General features: G+C 47.8%; 1 protein-coding gene across 1 annotated transcript in view; it reads left to right on the top strand.

The window, feature by feature from the left end:
- The window catches only part of LOC107588322 (platelet-derived growth factor receptor beta-like), a 57,602-nt gene extending 56,113 nt beyond the window's left edge, over positions 1-1,489 (top strand). Inside the window, exon 24 of the mRNA XM_016276375.1 lies at positions 1,001-1,489. The gene's annotated coding sequence lies outside the window, so the exon portion shown is untranslated. The remainder of the gene's footprint in view (positions 1-1,000) is intronic.
- Positions 1,490-12,077: the final 10,588 nt, after the last annotated feature.

The raw sequence follows: 12,077 nt of genomic DNA, 5'->3' as shown, positions 1-12,077 counted from the left end.
GTTATTTTGTTTAGTCATATACATGTGGGAGCTTTTTCAATTTATTACTCAGAACGACTTATTAGCCAACAACACCTTTAAAGACTTATTCAGGGAAGTACAGCAGGATGCAGGAAATGGTTGAGTATTATTTTAGGTATAAAATATCATTATTGTAATGCTTGTAATGTCCATTTATAGTCTTTACACAGCAGCTTGGCTCCTTAAATGTTAAAAAAAACAGCTAATTTCAAGATGCTGACGTCACGTGGGTCACCCGCAGTGTAAGACGCTCGAAGCTCAAGATGTTCGGTAGACGTTCGGTCGACGGTTAGACGTTCGATCGGTCGGTCGTTAGAACGTTTGATTTTAGCATGGAATACGCTTCATATATTTCTGTTCACGCTCCACTTCATCTGCCAGTGAATTCAGCGATCTTATCAGATCTCGAGCTGCCATGTTTCAAACGATCCAAACGTAACATGCTTCCGCCAATCCCTGCCTTGAAGCAATGAGTGACGGAGGGTGGGCGTGGTCAGCTCGGAATGCATTTTCAAATAGAATTTTGCTACAAATATCCCACTGCGTCATGATGAAAATGCAATCCTAAATGTTCTAACTGTTAGTCTAAATGCATTTAGGACAAATAGCATTTAAATCAGTGCCACAAACTGATCACCTCCATGCCACGCCGAATTGAGGCAGTAATTAAAGGAGCAAAAGAACCCCTACCAAGTATTGAGTACATGTACGGTAAATTAACATACTTTCAAGAAGGCCAACAATTCACTAAAACAATTTTTTATTGGTCTTATGAAGCATTCTAATTTGTTGAGATAGTGAATTGGTGGGTTTTTGTTAAATGTGAGCCAAAATCATCACAATTAAAAGAACCAAAGACAAACTATTTCAGTCTGTGTGCACTGAATTTATTTAATACATGAGTTTCACAATTTGAGTTGAATTACTGAAATAAATGAACTTTTCCATGACATTCTAATTTATTGAGATGCACCTGTACTTTTAAGCAGATTTTTATCAAATGCATCAGAATGAAATGCTAGAGCCCTCATGTGCTCTTAAAGACCGTCTGTGAAGGTTGAGGCTTGAACCAGACCAGTTTTTCTTTGTTTTTGTATTCTTTTTTCTTGTATTCTTTTTTACTAAAGTGGTACAATGCAGTATCAGAAAGCAAAGCTACAATCAGCTGATATGTACATTAGTTGGGTTACTTTTTGTGATAAAATCATTCTCAGCGTTTTTTTAAATGAAGTGCATATTTCATTTCTATATTCAGACAGCAATCTGTGACTTTTTATTTTAACTTCAGACTTTTTTTGTCAAGATTCTTGTAGCAAACTTGCACTTTAATGTTTATGAATAATTGAAGCAAATTGATTATACACGTGATTATTGTTTATTTCATTTTCTAGTTTTACATTCTGTAAAGGGAAACGACAGAACCATGGAAGCCCGTTTCCACCACTGATTAAAAATAAATAAATGTAAATGCGACTTTTTATCTCAAAATCCTTTTTTTTCACGCAATTCTGAGAAAAAAAACATATCAACTCAGAATTCTGACTTGCGTTCTTGCAATTTAGATTTTTTTTCTCTGAATTCTGTTTGGACTTTTCTTTTGCAATTGTGAAAAATTCTTTTCAAAAGAAAATTCTAATTATTTTTCTTGCGAGTATGAGTTTCTCACAATTCGACTTTTTTCTTTTGCAATTGTAAGTTTATATCACAATTCTGACTTTTTTTACACAGTTACAAGTTTGTCTCACAATTGACTTTTTTCCTCACAATTATGAGTTTACATCACATAATTGATTTTTTTCTCTCAGAATTTACATCTCACAGCTTTGACAAACTCAGAATTGTAAAAATGCCACAACTGTGAGATAAAGTCGCAGTTATCTTTTTTTTTTTTTTATTCTGTGGGAAACCATTCACAACGCAATGTTTTTATGTTTTGTGCAGCTACAGAATCAAGCTGTTCAGTGTGTGCTTCATACTAACAGTATATCTGAATCACTGAACATTAGAAAGTATATCTGAATGACTCATGGTACAAGAGAAAAACACAATTTAGCTGATGTTTTTCATCCAAAGCATTTTACATTCAAGATCATTTAACCTGCTCTTGGCAGGTGTCTTACACTGAGATGGAATTTTACATGCGGCCCAGGCATTTCATCTTCAAATTATTAGTTCAATATCATCCACACGATGTTAAAGTACTTACATTGAACTTTATTTTCATGCAAACACTTAATAACCCAAACACAGGTGTTCATAAAGGCTTCATCTTGTCTGTTTGTCTTGTTTTTTCTTGATTTTAACTCTAGGCATTCATATGTATGCACAAGACCTTATTAAATTGCACATTTCCGTACATATATCACATAGTAAAGTTACACACTCTTAAGGTACCAAAGCTTTATGTATGTTTACAAGTATATTTTTGTATAGATATTTTGTACATTGCTCTTTTACACATTCTATGTACTATCAAAAATAAAAAGTGTGATAACGTCTGTAATCATCTGTCTGTCGGTCTTTATAAAAGCGCAGTCGTTGCTCTCTCATGGCTCAGGAGATCTAATGGAGATATTAGTTCCCTTTCAGTCGGTCACTCTCGGCGTCACATCGGTGACCGACGAATTGGGATCTCGCTTAGAGAGACCAATCTACTTCGAGTGTAAACTAAACGAGCCAATGCACATTGGCATGTGATTATTGCATCCAGCTGCCGCTGATCACAGCGTGAGTATAAGTAGGCAGCAGGTGCAGCGCATATTCAGCTTTTCGCTGAGGAGCCGAGCGATTCTGCTCCTGACTACTCTACTGAGAGAAGAAGACTGAACGAGTTCAGCGCGCTCTTTGAGAGCTCTTCGTGTTGGTGGTACGGCGCTTCAGCGGTGGTGGTTTCCTGTGTCGATTGGGTTGCACACATCAGGCTGCACTACCCCCTGTTTGTGTTGCAGGCAGCCATCTCCCCTGTGCGTTTCAGCATGCTAAAAGAGCTTTTTCCCTAAAAGAGCATTCACGGGTGTGTCTTTTTAAAGACGACGTTGTGTGGCAAACTCGACGTTATGTCTTTGTAAAGACGATGTGGGTCTTCACCTGGGCGTTTCTGGATGCGGTCGTTACCTGGTGCTGGGTAATGGTCACGATCGCCGCCTCACGTGCTTGGGCATTTAACACGCTGAGGTGGCGTTTGTGGATGAGTCATGTTCTCATTGCGGGAAGATGATCATCTCGGAGTCACGGGCCAAGCTCCGTTTCCTCAAAGGGGCGGAGCTCCGTTGCCTCTGCCTCGATCTAGATCTCGTCATGGCGGCAGTCAGGCGGGGGCTACTTCAGGCAGTAGCATGGGCGGTCTGAGGGTAACGGTGATGGCAAACCCTCCAGGGAACCAACCCTCGGGGGACCATCGCTCCTCTTGCACTCCGCAACCAGCTGCCAATGGAACGTGCTGGGCCCTCAAGGAGCATACCAGCAGTATCCGTTGGTGCTCCTCCCGATGACCGGATGTCGATCGCTGCATGAGGGGCTTACCTGGTTGTGGATGGCACCTTTTCCTGCCGGAAACCAACTTGCTAACTCCTCCTCCCACATCACTCTCGATGGTGGTGTAGCTAGGGGGTATACAGGGTTCCCACCGGTGGAACGGTCGGTTGCGATGCAGTCGTGTCCTGATACCGCCTCCACCAGGCAGGGTGAACCGTGCCTCCCCTCCCGGGTCTGTTGGTACTCGTCTAGTCTGTCCGGCGATGCTTATACGGCCTGTGGAGAAGCTGCCTCCGCCTTACACGCTACGGCGTTACTGCAGATTCTTCAGGCTAAAGCACTGAGGGACCTGCACGTGGGTGGTCATGATCTGGAAGTTCTAAAAGAGCTCCAAACCACACAGCTTTGACAAACTCAGAATTGTAAAAATGCCACAACTGTGAGATAAAGTCGCAGTTATCTTTTTTTTTTTTTTATTCTGTGGGAAACCATTCACAACGCAATGTTTTTATGTTTTGTGCAGCTACAGAATCAAGCTGTTCAGTGTGTGCTTCATACTAACAGTATATCTGAATCACTGAACATTAGAAAGTATATCTGAATGACTCATGGTACAAGAGAAAAACACAATTTAGCTGATGTTTTTCATCCAAAGCATTTTACATTCAAGATCATTTAACCTGCTCTTGGCAGGTGTCTTACACTGAGATGGAATTTTACATGCGGCCCAGGCATTTCATCTTCAAATTATTAGTTCAATATCATCCACACGATGTTAAAGTACTTACATTGAACTTTATTTTCATGCAAACACTTAATAACCCAAACACAGGTGTTCATAAAGGCTTCATCTTGTCTGTTTGTCTTGTTTTTTCTTGATTTTAACTCTAGGCATTCATATGTATGCACAAGACCTTATTAAATTGCACATTTCCGTACATATATCACATAGTAAAGTTACACACTCTTAAGGTACCAAAGCTTTATGTATGTTTACAAGTATATTTTTGTATAGATATTTTGTACATTGCTCTTTTACACATTCTATGTACTATCAAAAATAAAAAGTGTGATAACGTCTGTAATCATCTGTCTGTCGGTCTTTATAAAAGCGCAGTCGTTGCTCTCTCATGGCTCAGGAGATCTAATGGAGATATTAGTTCCCTTTCAGTCGGTCACTCTCGGCGTCACATCGGTGACCGACGAATTGGGATCTCGCTTAGAGAGACCAATCTACTTCGAGTGTAAACTAAACGAGCCAATGCACATTGGCATGTGATTATTGCATCCAGCTGCCGCTGATCACAGCGTGAGTATAAGTAGGCAGCAGGTGCAGCGCATATTCAGCTTTTCGCTGAGGAGCCGAGCGATTCTGCTCCTGACTACTCTACTGAGAGAAGAAGACTGAACGAGTTCAGCGCGCTCTTTGAGAGCTCTTCGTGTTGGTGGTACGGCGCTTCAGCGGTGGTGGTTTCCTGTGTCGATTGGGTTGCACACATCAGGCTGCACTACCCCCTGTTTGTGTTGCAGGCAGCCATCTCCCCTGTGCGTTTCAGCATGCTAAAAGAGCTTTTTCCCTAAAAGAGCATTCACGGGTGTGTCTTTTTAAAGACGACGTTGTGTGGCAAACTCGACGTTATGTCTTTGTAAAGACGATGTGGGTCTTCACCTGGGCGTTTCTGGATGCGGTCGTTACCTGGTGCTGGGTAATGGTCACGATCGCCGCCTCACGTGCTTGGGCATTTAACACGCTGAGGTGGCGTTTGTGGATGAGTCATGTTCTCATTGCGGGAAGATGATCATCTCGGAGTCACGGGCCAAGCTCCGTTTCCTCAAAGGGGCGGAGCTCCGTTGCCTCTGCCTCGATCTAGATCTCGTCATGGCGGCAGTCAGGCGGGGGCTACTTCAGGCAGTAGCATGGGCGGTCTGAGGGTAACGGTGATGGCAAACCCTCCAGGGAACCAACCCTCGGGGGACCATCGCTCCTCTTGCACTCCGCAACCAGCTGCCAATGGAACGTGCTGGGCCCTCAAGGAGCATACCAGCAGTATCCGTTGGTGCTCCTCCCGATGACCGGATGTCGATCGCTGCATGAGGGGCTTACCTGGTTGTGGATGGCACCTTTTCCTGCCGGAAACCAACTTGCTAACTCCTCCTCCCACATCACTCTCGATGGTGGTGTAGCTAGGGGGTATACAGGGTTCCCACCGGTGGAACGGTCGGTTGCGATGCAGTCGTGTCCTGATACCGCCTCCACCAGGCAGGGTGAACCGTGCCTCCCCTCCCGGGTCTGTTGGTACTCGTCTAGTCTGTCCGGCGATGCTTATACGGCCTGTGGAGAAGCTGCCTCCGCCTTACACGCTACGGCGTTACTGCAGATTCTTCAGGCTAAAGCACTGAGGGACCTGCACGAGGGTGGTCATGATCTGGAAGTTCTAAAAGAGCTCCAAACCACATCTGATCTTGCTCTGAGTGACGAAGGTCACCACGAGTTCTCTGGGTCATGCGATGTCCACACTTGTGGTCCAGGAGCGTCACCTTTGGTTGTGTCTGGTCGACATGAGGGACGCTGACAAAGTTAAGTTCCTCAAGGTCCCTGTGTCCCAGATCGGCCTTTTCGGCGACGCAGTCGAGAACATGGCCCAGCAGTTCTTGGCTGCACAGGAGCAGACTGAGGCGGTCCGACGTTCTGCCCTGGCGGGCAGCTGCTGCCTCCACCCGTCCGCCGGCCGCAGAGCCCCAGCCTGCTCGTCGCCGAGGGCGGACCCCTGCGTCCACCCCCTTTCCCGTGCCGCATCCGCAGCAGCCTCAAGCAAGCGGCGCCGTGGAGCTGGGCGTAGGCAGGCCGCCCCCGCCCGTCCAGGCCCCCATCAACCTGGCGGTGAGCGGAAGAGCAAGAGGCCTCGGGACGGGTGACCCAGAGAGAGAGGGATGCACCTTTCCCTTCCCCGGAGGAGGGCTGGGTGGAGAATCGGGTTTCCAAAAATCTCGAAAGGAGAGCGGTTTTCTCTGTCTCTGGGTCCCAAGAGGGCATGGAGAGTCGCGGACGGACCAACACCGGACCACACTCATCCTCCTCTCTCGCCAGCAGGCCCTATTCACGCACCCTCTGCCAAACCGTGGAACCAGGTAAGTGTTGCACTGCACACTCAGACCCCTCTTCAGGTCCCTGCGTTCCACCTCACTGCCCAACCACGGGTACGTCGGTGGTCCCGCTGGTCCAGCTTGTGTGGTGTCTGGGTACCTGGTTACCCATACCGTCTCGCTGGTTCTTGTGAACCATCAGACTCGGCTATGCGATTCAGTTCGCCTGGCATCCGCCCCAAGTTCAGTGGCATCCGCTTCACATCAGTGAAGGCGGCTGATTCTTCAGTCTTACGTGTCTCCAGTCCTACTGGAGTCGCGGACGGACCAACACCGGACCACACTCATCCTCCTCTCTCGCCAGCAGGCCCTATTCACGCACCCTCTGCCAAACCGTGGAACCAGGTAAGTGTTGCACTGCACACTCAGACCCCTCTTCAGGTCCCTGCGTTCCACCTCACTGCCCAACCACGGGTACGTCGGTGGTCCCGCTGGTCCAGCTTGTGTGGTGTCTGGGTACCTGGTTACCCATACCGTCTCGCTGGTTCTTGTGAACCATCAGACTCGGCTATGCGATTCAGTTCGCCTGGCATCCGCCCCAAGTTCAGTGGCATCCGCTTCACATCAGTGAAGGCGGCTGATTCTTCAGTCTTACGTGTCTCCAGTCCTACTGGCGAAGGATGCGATAGAGCCGGTCCCTCCAGCTGATATGGAGATGGGGTTTTACAGCCCCTACTTTGTTGTACCCAAGAAAGGCGGTGGGTTACGACCGATCTTGGATCTGCGTGTCTTGAACCGGGCCCTTCACCGGTTACTGTTCAAGATGTTGATGCAGGAACGCATCTTCGGGTGCATCCGTCCCTGATATTGGTTTGCAGCGATCGACCTTAAGGACGCGTACTTTCATGTGTCGATCCTTCCGCACCACAGATCATTGCTGCGGTTCGCTTCCGAAGGACGAGCAACCACGGGTACGTCGGTGGTCCCGCTGGTCCAGCTTGTGTGGTGTCTGGGTACCTGGTTACCCATACCGTCTCGCTGGTTCTTGTGAACCATCAGACTCGGCTATGCGATTCAGTTCGCCTGGCATCCGCCCCAAGTTCAGTGGCATCCGCTTCACATCAGTGAAGGCGGCTGATTCTTCAGTCTTACGTGTCTCCAGTCCTACTGGCGAAGGATGCGATAGAGCCGGTCCCTCCAGCTGATATGGAGATGGGGTTTTACAGCCCCTACTTTGTTGTACCCAAGAAAGGCGGTGGGTTACGACCGATCTTGGATCTGCGTGTCTTGAACCGGGCCCTTCACCGGTTACTGTTCAAGATGTTGATGCAGGAACGCATCTTCGGGTGCATCCGTCCCTGATATTGGTTTGCAGCGATCGACCTTAAGGACGCGTACTTTCATGTGTCGATCCTTCCGCACCACAGATCATTGCTGCGGTTCGCTTCCGAAGGACGAGCATATCAGCACAAGGTCCTGCCCTCCGGGCTGTCCCTGTCGCCCCCTGTCTTCATGTAAGTTGTGGAGGCAGACCTTGTTCCCCTGAGAGAACAGGGCGTTCGTGTTCTCAACTACCTCGACGACTGGCTCGTACTAGCTCAGTCTCAGGATCAGTTGTGTGCACACAGGGACTTGGTGCTTTCGCAAACTCTCCTTGGAGAGGATCTCTTTTCTCGGTATGGAGTTGGATTTGGTCGAGCAAGCCTAATACAAGGACGTGCTCAGTCGGTGTTGAACTGCCTAAATATGTTCAAGGGCAGGACGGCGGTCCCACTGAAACAGTTTCAGAGGCTCCTGGGGCATATGGCAGCTGCAGCGGCAGTCACGCCACTAGGGCTGCTTCATATGAGACCGCTTTAACACTGGCTCCATGGCCGAGTCCTGAGGTGGGCATTGCTATGCGGCACTCACCGGGTCCGAGTCACCTGGAACAGGTACTGGTCTGCACAACCAGGCAGCCGACAAGCTGTCACAAGCTGCACTCTCGGGAGAATGGAGACTTCATTCCCAGACGGTCCAGCTGATTTGGAGTCGTTTCGGAGTTGCTCAGGTAGACCTGTTTTCCTCTCCAGAAACCTCTCTCTGCCAGTTGTTCTACTCCCTGACCAAAGGAACACTCGGCACGGACGCACTGGCACACAGCTGGCCGCGGGGCCTTCGCAAGTATGCGTTTTCCCCAGTGAGCATTCTTGCCCAGACACTGTGCAAGATAAGGGAGGACGAGGAGCAGGTCCTGCTCGTGGCGCCTTACTGGCCCACTCGGACTTGGTTCCCAGAACTGATGCTCCTTGTGACAGCCCCTCCTTGGCAGATTCCTCTGAGGAAGGATCTTATCATATTACCCCAATTTTACAGTTTCTGCACTGGCTACCTATTAAGTTCCGTATCAGTTACAAAATATTATTACTTGCCTATAAGGCCCTTAATGGTTTAGCTCCTGCGTACCTAACTAGTCTTCTACCATGCTACAATCCATCACACTCCCTAAGGTCTCAAAACTCTGGACTTTTGGTAGTACCTAGGATAGCAAAGTCCACTAAAGGAGGTAGAGCTTTTTCACATTTGGCTCCCAAACTCTGGAATAGCCTTCCTGATAACGTTTGGGGTTCAGACACACTCTCTCTGTTTAAATCTAGATTAAAGACGCATCTCTTTGGCCAAGCATTCAAATAATGCATCTCATAATCTTGTACTGCAGTTATATCTGATCAAATGCACATTATTTTTCTTTAGTTTGGATTAAACAAATACATTTTTGCTTGGTTGGAACAGCAGCTACGCTAATAATCTCTCTATTTGTTTCTCTGTTTCTGCTGGGATTGACATAACGTGGTAACTAGGATTTACACAAGCTTCAGTCTGGATCCAGAACACCTGAGAAGAGATGATGCCAACCCCTCAGAGGACCTCAGATGATGCCAACCCTGAAACAACATACAGAACTACCACATTTTGCTATAAGTTTGATTGCATCATATGATAATTGCTGTTAATAGTGTTCATTGTCGGTTTGATTACATCTTTAATTGATTTTTCCATATATTTCTGCCATATGTACATTAACTGACAGTCACCACTGATAAGCTATCACTAAATATTGTAGAAACTTAATTTGCTGTAAAGTTGCTTTGCAACGATTTGTATCATGAAAACTGCTATACAAATAAACTTGAATTGAATTGAATTGAATTGGAAGGATCTACTGACTCAGAGATGGGGCACCCTGTGGCACCCTCGTCCAGACCTCTGGAAACTTCATGTCTGGTCCATGGACAGGACGCGGAGGTTCTAGGTGACCTTCCCCAAGAGGTAGTTGACACCATCCCTTCGGCGAGAGCACCATCTACGAGACACGCTTACGCCTTGAAGTGGAACCTGTTCGTTGAATGGTGTTCTCACCGAGAAGACCCCTGGAAATGTCCGATCAGAGTCATGCTGTTCTTTCTGCAGCAGGGGTTGGAGCGAAGACTGTCTCCCTCCACCCTTAAAGTCTACGTGGCTGCAATTGCTGCCAGCCACGACCCCGTGATAGGGAAGTCGGTGGGGAGCCATGACCTGGTCATCAGGTTCCTTAGGGGGGCGAGAAGGCTAAATCCTCCACGGCCCCCCTTCGTACCCACTTGGGACCTGTCTCTAGTGCTCAGAGCACTACAGCAGGGCCCATTTGAGTCTTTGCAGACAGTCGAGCTGAAGTTTCTGTCAATTAAATCTCTGCTCCTGCTTGCATTGGCCTCCATCAAGAGGGTAGGGGACCTGGGACATTTTCGGTCGACGATTCGTGCCTAGAGTTTGGGCCGGCTGACTCCCAGGTAATCCTGAGGCCCCGGCCCGGCTATGTGGCCAAGGTTCCCACTACTCCCTTCAGTGACCAAGTGGTGAGCCTACAAGTGCTGCCCCGGAGGAGGCAGACCCAGCCCTAGCTTTGCTTTGTCCCGTCCGAGCATTGAGATGCTACGTAGACAGGACGCAAAGCATCAGGACCTCAGACCAGCTCTTTGTCTGTCGGAGGCCGGCAGAAGAGAATGCCATCTCTAAGCAGAGGATGGCCCACTGCATAGTAGATGCCATCACCCTGGCTTATCAGGCACAGGGTGTGCCCTGCCCGTTCAGGTTGTGAGCTCACTCTACTAGAAGTGTTGCATCCTCCTGGGTGCTGGCTCGTGGCCAGATATTTCTTGAGGTGTGGGTTGGGCGACCCCCAACACGTTTGCTAGATTCTGTTGCCTTCGTGTGGAGCCGGTATCTTCCTGTGTTCTCACCTCAAACGGGTAGAAGCACTGAGAGGCCCCGGCTTCAGGTCGGCTTGCTAAAACTGCTCCAGAGAGTCCATATTGTAGACCCTGTCGAGCTCCCCCATCCCCTCGGCAGCCAGACGTGGCAGAGCATGAATCCGTGAGAACCGGTAGAGGGCTGGGTTCCATATGTAGAGACCTAAGTGGATCCCATATGTGTAAAATCCACGGTATAGTCTCAGAGCCCGTGTTTTCCCGGCAGACTTTCTGCTATTTTCCAAGAGGGTTACAATCACCTCTAATCTTCCATATGCTCCTAGACGGTTGTTCATATGTGTAAGTGCTTCCGAAACCTCCTTCAGGAAGGATGGGCTTCCGCAACGTTCCGGTTCCAAGTGGAACGGTCACGTTTTCCCAGTGTTATCCAGTCTTATTGAGTGGGTAGTGCCATAGCAGCAATAACTGGTCTTCTTATGGTAAGGCCCGGCCTACGCCAAAAAGAAGGGGCGCAGGTAGCTTCCACAGGACACTGGAAGGGGCCGTATCCGTGCCACTTTGGTAGGGATCCCAATTCGTCGGTCACCAATGTGACGTCGAGAGTGACTGACTAAAAGGGAACGTCTCGGTTACGGATGTAACCCTCGTTCCCTGAAGGAGGGAACGGAGACGCCACGTCCCATCGCCACGGCTGCTGTACCACCGCTGAGCGTCCGGGCACCGGCTCGGCTCCTCAGCGAAAACCTGAATATGTGCTGCACATTCTGCCTACTTATACTCACGCTGTGATCAGCGGCAGCTGGATGCAATAATCGCATGCCAATGTGCATTGGCTCGTTTAGTTTACACTCGAAGTAGATTGGTCTCTCTAAGCAAGATCCCAATTCGTCGGTCACCGACGTGACGTCTCCGTTCCCTCCTTCAGGGTAGGAGGGTTACATACGTAACCGAGACGTTACGCTCTACAGTATCAACTTTGCCCCAGAAACACTTTAGCAAGAGTCTCAGTTTGCTCTTAATTTAGTGTCATTACTGTCTGAGAAACGATTGAGATTAACAAGAGATTTTCATTTTTTATCAGTTTATCATAACTCATGACTCAACATCAGGGTTATTACTAAAACTAAAATTATTAAAAAAAAAATATTAAAATCATTTTTTTTATTTTATATACTTACTGTGTGTGTGTGTGCGCGTATATATATATATATATATATATATATATATATATATATATATATATATATATACACACACACATATATATAT

The sequence above is a fragment of the Sinocyclocheilus grahami genome, unplaced genomic scaffold (assembly GCF_001515645.1).
Source record: "Sinocyclocheilus grahami isolate Dianchi unplaced genomic scaffold, SAMN03320097.WGS_v1.1 scaffold102.1, whole genome shotgun sequence".
Classification (NCBI taxonomy): domain Eukaryota; kingdom Metazoa; phylum Chordata; class Actinopteri; order Cypriniformes; family Cyprinidae; genus Sinocyclocheilus; species Sinocyclocheilus grahami.
Note: the sequence above shows the minus strand (reverse complement) of the source record. Positions and strands in the feature narration are given on the sequence as shown.